The sequence below is a fragment of the Nicotiana tabacum genome, chromosome 16, assembly GCF_000715075.1.
Source record: "Nicotiana tabacum cultivar K326 chromosome 16, ASM71507v2, whole genome shotgun sequence".
In the NCBI taxonomy this organism is placed as follows: domain Eukaryota; kingdom Viridiplantae; phylum Streptophyta; class Magnoliopsida; order Solanales; family Solanaceae; genus Nicotiana; species Nicotiana tabacum.
In genome coordinates this window covers 84,439,713-84,446,439 of record NC_134095.1, presented here as the reverse complement: position 1 = coordinate 84,446,439, position 6,727 = coordinate 84,439,713, and positions in this window count along the sequence as shown.

Below are 6,727 nucleotides of genomic sequence, written 5' to 3'. Positions count from 1 at the left end.
TATATCATACACAAGTTTTTAATGACGTATGTGTATATCACTTTGTATATCGGTATATAGCACAATTCTTTATGGACGCCCATGTATATCAGATTGTATATCGTATATATAACACAAAATTTCATGGATATACGATGATACACATAATATACATGAGATATTACTGATGTACATAGAGATATACACGGGTAACAATAGAGGATACACATGTGGAGTCGTCTTGAACTTTAGTTTTCAATCTAAAATTTGTTCTACAAAGAAGGAAAATAAAATTGTAATAATTTTTTTTTGATATACACATTATTATTATGTTATACACTGTGATATACAAATAATATAATTATTAATTATTGATCAATAAAGGAAAACAAATTTTTGATATAGCATATTTAAGCAAGTTCTAAAATATAAAAAATATAAATATAATTGTGGAGTAAAATACAAAGAAAATCAATTTTTGATGTACACAAAGAAGAAAAATAAACTTATGATATCTATTTTGGTATACATATGTCTGATGTGCTATACACTGTGATATACAAATAATACAATATTTTTATTGTGATATATATTTATGTAAAGGCAGCAATAGCTATATATATAATTTTATATTATTGATATACAAAGAATAATATTATTTATATACAAAGAATGAAAATAAAATTTTAATATACATATTGATATAGACAAAGAAGAAAAAAAAAGTTGTGATATGCATATTATTATTGTGACATATATTTATTGGCTATTTGATACCAATATCTATAACTAGGGCTATTTTCTGCCAATTATATGAGTATGTTGTTATACCATGCCAAAACCCCCAAAAAATAATGGGTTAACTTGGGCTCAACTCAAATTGACCCATGAGCTAAAATAATTTTTAGTCCAACCCATTAATCTCTGGGCGGGTTAGACGGGTTGGATGTGTTTGGGCTCAAATTGTCACCCCTACTTCTAATCATGTCACACTTTATTTTTGAACAATTTAACCTTAGCACTCTTAGTTTTTAAAATTAATAACATGACTTGTTTGAACATACTTGATAAAATTTTACGTAAAATATGAGAGTGATGAAGAGAGTATATGCTTATTCTTTAAAAGTAACATTATTAACTAGAATGTCAGAGTTTGACTCCGTCACTCTTTAACTCAACTATCTCTTGCTTCTTTCCTAGGCTTGCCTGGGAACACAATTAGGAACCAAGTAAACAAAATAGGAGTAGCCCTTCAAATGGCAATCAGCTACAATAATTAATTTCTAGAGACCACTCAATTGATTGCCACTATATATTTAATTTGTTTTCTAGGAATAATAGAAATATACTAATACAGTCATGGAATGTACATATATATGTCATACTTCTCGATTAGGTATTTTATAACTCAGTTTTAATAGTAAGAACTATTATTAGTTAACTAATTAATGCTCCAAATGATTCTTTTGAAGAAATTACTAATCATCAGAGTCAATTGTCTCCAAAATCTTTGGTCTATATGTGACACAACTGATTGGGCTTGAAGCCCACTATAATAGATTTGGTCCACAGACGTACTATCAATTAAGGAATCTTTACACACATAGCCCAATTTCCCTATTTAGTTAGAACCACAAAGCAATTCTCAATATCCTTGGTATTCACAATCCTTACATAAAATTGTGAACAAATATAACATTATACAATATAAGTAAAAATGTATCACCTTATCCTTTTTTTCTCCCCTCCCTCTGACACTACTAAAAAATCAGATTTTAGCGTCGGATAAATTCTGTAGCTAAATAAAAAATTTCGTTGCTAATCTCATTTTGCGACAAATTAGCAATAATTATTAAGAAATTCTGCTAGCTATGAACGTTTTAGCGACAATGTTCGAAGCTAATTCCAGTTTGTTTGCAGTGTGATGTCATCGAAAGGTTGAAAAACGATGAGTAGATAAGAGTAAATTACATAGCATGATATTTTCAATTTACTTTTTATTATTATTATTATTATTATTTTCATAGCAGATTATTATTTCAGAACCCAGTAACTTAAAAAGAATTATATTCCCGAACCCGTAAGTTTGAAATCCCGACTCGGCCGCCTCTGTCGGTATTAACTATTGGCATTGGAGTCCATATTAATCATGATTCACATTAGAAAATGCTCAGTAAAAAAGAAAGCGCAAACGTTTTCAACGAACTATTACTTAGGAAACAGAATTAATCGCATGAACAATTTGTTCAAATTCATTCAATTTCAACCATAAGAAGAATTTTACTACTTCTACTATCATGAATCATGCCTTTAATATGGATTAGGAGCTTTTTCTTCCGTGGTGCTAATGATTTGTCTGTTAAAAAACGCTTCATGCTTTTTGTCTCCTTTTTATCTTTATAAATAATGCAACACATGTAGGAGGGATTTAGGTCAATTTTAAAAGCTTTAGTCAAAATAGTTTGGTTTCCTTTTTGGAATTTGACATTTGAACATCGATCTTAACAAGCGTAGAGAGGCATATATATAAAAATAAAAACGGCAGTTATGTATCATGATACATACTCGTTATCGAATTTCGAAGAAGTGCCAAGTAAAGAATTTCAAAGAAGTCAAATGGCCTATTTCGTCAAAAGAAAAAAATGCCTATTTCGAATAAACGTTTCTGCTCCGCATGCTAATTTTATTTTAGGTATGCAAACATATTATTAAGCGCATAAAATTTTTAAAATCAGTTAATTTGAAATAAAGAAATGTGTCTTTTTTTTAAAAAGACTAAAAAGGTAGGAATCATATAAATGGAACAGACCGAGTTATTGTAAAATGTTTGATATCATGATTTTTGTTCAGGTTTGATAGTGCACTCACTTAAAAGGAGCTTATTAATTTTGAAACCTGTGAAGTTATATTTTCATTTTTATATCAATTTGATTGTCGACTCACTTAAAAGGAGTTTATGTCATGTTATAGTGAACGAGTTGCCCTTATAAACAGGAGAGGAGAAGTGGGCGGAAGGGGGTTGAGCTGAACCTTCTTTGACCGAAAATTATAGTGCGTATCTAAGATTTTCTTCTTATAAATGTTGAGTCTTACATCGATAATGAATGGGATGGGTGGTCTCCTTATATTGACTTGGGCAATCCTCACCTCTTGAGCTAGCTTTTGGGGTTGAGTTAGGTCCAAAGTCCATTTATCAATAAATATGTGAAATATTGAATTCCCTTGATTTTTTTGTGAATTTATTTTTTTATTATTTAAATTCTCTTGATAAAAATCTTATTTATGCCTCCGCTTATAAAGGATAGAAGCATCACCTAGAAAGCCAAGATGTCATCTCTCGTCATTAGTAAAGCCAAAGTTGTAAATTTAAGTAGTGAAAAAGAAGAAGAAATCAACCTCAAATTCTGTCACGTACTCCCAAAAAAAAAAAAAATCAACTATAAATTCTGGTACCAAAATTTTAAAAGTGCAGTAGGCATTAGGCAGAACTAGTTGCTTGGCAGTGTGTGAATTTTTTTGAAAAAGTGGAGTAACTAAAGATGCCTTCGTACATTTAACTGAATTTGGTACGTCCAACACATCATATTTGTACTAATTAAGGTCCCCCATTGTTTTACTGCACTTAATTATTCACGGTACTGTCTCTTATGTTGCATCAACCGCCTGTCTTACTCTCTCGTAGATTCCTCTTACCTAACAACAACAACAACAAGTGTAATTTCACACAGTGAAATTTGAGGGGGGTAATACGTACGCAAATTTTATCCTTACCTTATGAAGGAAGGGGGGTTGTTTCCGATAGACCATCGGCTCAAGAACAAAAAAAAACATAATAAATAAACTGTAACAATGACAAGAAAATAAGATAGCAAAAAACAAATGGCACGACCTATAATAGCAAAGGAACTAGGAATGCGAAGCTATAAGAGAAGAGTGAAAACAACCGGTAATAATGTCACATCGTCTAACAACAATTTTTTTTTGTTCAACATCTCAAATTTGGGTCACAATGGATTATTTTTCGGTTCAATAGGAATTCATGCACTAAATGTTATCTCTATATATAATTATAACTCAAAACATGATTAATACATACTCTAATTTACTATTTTATACAAAAAAAATATTTATAAACTTGAACTTTTGACTTAGAAATAGTACTCCTTTTTCTTATTGATGGAGACATGAGCTCTTGTATTTTCCAAATGAATTGAAATTCAAAAATAACATGAGTCTCCAAGTCAAATAAGAATGAATGAGAGAATTTCAAAAAATGTCTTTCATTAGTATTCCCAAACAGAGCTTTATGTCTATTAATGGAAAGCTAAATTAAAGCTGACTAACAAAAAAATACTGTCAAACTACGCTGGGGTTTGAGCTTCTGCAAAGTTCTCTTTTGCTTATTTCTCTTTGTTAGTATCTAAATTTAGTACTACATATTTCAACTCCATTTGCATGTAAGACGTCATAAAGCCGAAAGTATATTTCTGGTTTTGATGATCGCCAGCTTTAACACTGTTAGAAGCAGCAAAGGAAAAATCTTGCAGCTCTAGTTCTCAATATATATATATATACATACATACATACATACATACATACAAAACACATCCATTTTATATATCCCCTTTGAATTAAATTAATCTTTGTGTCCAATAATCCTTAAATTTGAATCTTGAATTCATTCCGCACACGCTGACGTTTTACTTGTGATACGTTATTACTCCTAATTATATGTCTACACAAATACATACGTTAATTTGCAATTAGCACTTTACATTATTCAGGGCGGAGGTAGTGCATACTCGACGGATTCAATTGAACCTCTAACTTTTGACGCAGAATAAAAATTTATATGTAAAAATTTATTAACATTGCAAAATTATTATATATGAACCCATAACTTTAAAAAATATAATAGGTTCAATACTAAAATTTTTAAAAGTTAACCCCATAAGATTTAAATCCTGAATTCGTTGATCGTCTCTGACATTACTCTTTATTACTTAACCAGTTGAATAGAGAGCCGGCTTAATTGTTTTGAGATAAATCAAAGGGGATTGTACGAACACTCCCATTTGAATGAGGTAACTTTTGAAAACATATATTCCTCTTGTGAATTGTGGAGCTGTTAGATAGAGAAGTATTTTTGAAAGAAAATAAAATATGACAGAATATATGTACTTTATTACAATCCCTTGCTGTATTTCATTTCAATTAGCAAGTAGTACTACTTCGAATAGATGAGATTCTTTTGGAGTGTGGTGGGGCCATGTGGGACCCAAGAAAACTGATTACTACTACTACTACAATAGGACCTTTCTGACAAGTAATAAAAAAAAGGAGATCAGATATGAGTTGGTAATTTCTTAGAGAGAGAAATATACTTTAGAAGTTTCATTCATTTTGTCCAGAAAGGAATTGTTAGTAAAACTGTATTGAAGGTTTAGATATGATGAGAGAGATACATTATATTGAGAGTGTGTGAGAAAAGTTCAAAAAAAGGAGAAGATAAGACTTTAAATATGAAAGCAACAATAGCTGCTGCTGCTGTCAGCTCTTTGCATGTGTGCCCCTTTCTCGTGTGCTCCTCTTCTTTTAACACTACTACTATTACTATATTACTATTAATTTCCTGTTTTACTTCTTTCTTTATTTGTTTTTAACAGGATATTGAAGTTCCATTAAATTTAAATTTGCACTAAAAAATTTCATATTGGGGTTAAAATACCATTTTCTAATAATGGCTACCCATACTCCGGACTAAAATATCTTGTTAAGAATAAAAGAATACTTATCACTCTATCGTACTTGGTCCTACACCCTGCTTTACTACTGTTAACTGTTTACTATATAGTAGAATAATTAATTTTTTTTTGTCGTCATGTATTACTATTCATCTTGAACCCCCATTTTCTGGACCCAACTGCACAAAATGGATTAATTGGGGCGATCAGGGGAGAGGGGTGGTTAAGGAGAGTATCAATTTTGAGTTCTAAACTCGATCTTACACATTTCAATTAGTAATAATACACAGGGGTGTCAAAATAATTAAAAAAAAATAGTTAACGACCCATATTATTCACTAAGAAATGAGTTGGATAATAAACTTTTTAAAAACGGATCAAATATGTTTAAAAACCATATTATCCATTTAGAAAATAGATAACCAGTGGGTAACCAATGAGTCTAACTTTTACATTTGTAAAGCCTCAAATTAGGGGTTCCTCAAGTTAGGGAAACTAAGAATTCTCACAAAAGTGATCATATGCAAGAAGTCATGGATAATATGGTTACTCATATTATCCGCCGGTTAACCCGTTTTTTATCCGTGTTAAATAGGGGCCGGGTCGATAATTTATCCATTTTTCATTATCCGTTTTCGACCCAAACTATATCCGACCCGACGCACCCCTTTGCCACTCCTAGTAATACATAATAAGATTTTTGGCGAGCACGTCCACATTTTTACAAATACAAGTTACGTTGTGCTAGGACTAATTTGGGTGTATTATCAGTTTTAAGATGTGACAGAAACTATTTATATTATATGGATTTTAGAAACCATGCTTAACCGGATTGAAACGAAAAAAATAAACAAATAGTGAAACAAGAAAGTAGGAATATATAAACTACTATATACCTTTAACCCTACACATCATGTGAGAAGAGGAACAAAAGGCATCTCCATAAACTAGCTAGCTACACTACTTATCAATAATTATCTTCTTCTTTTTTTTACACCATCCAT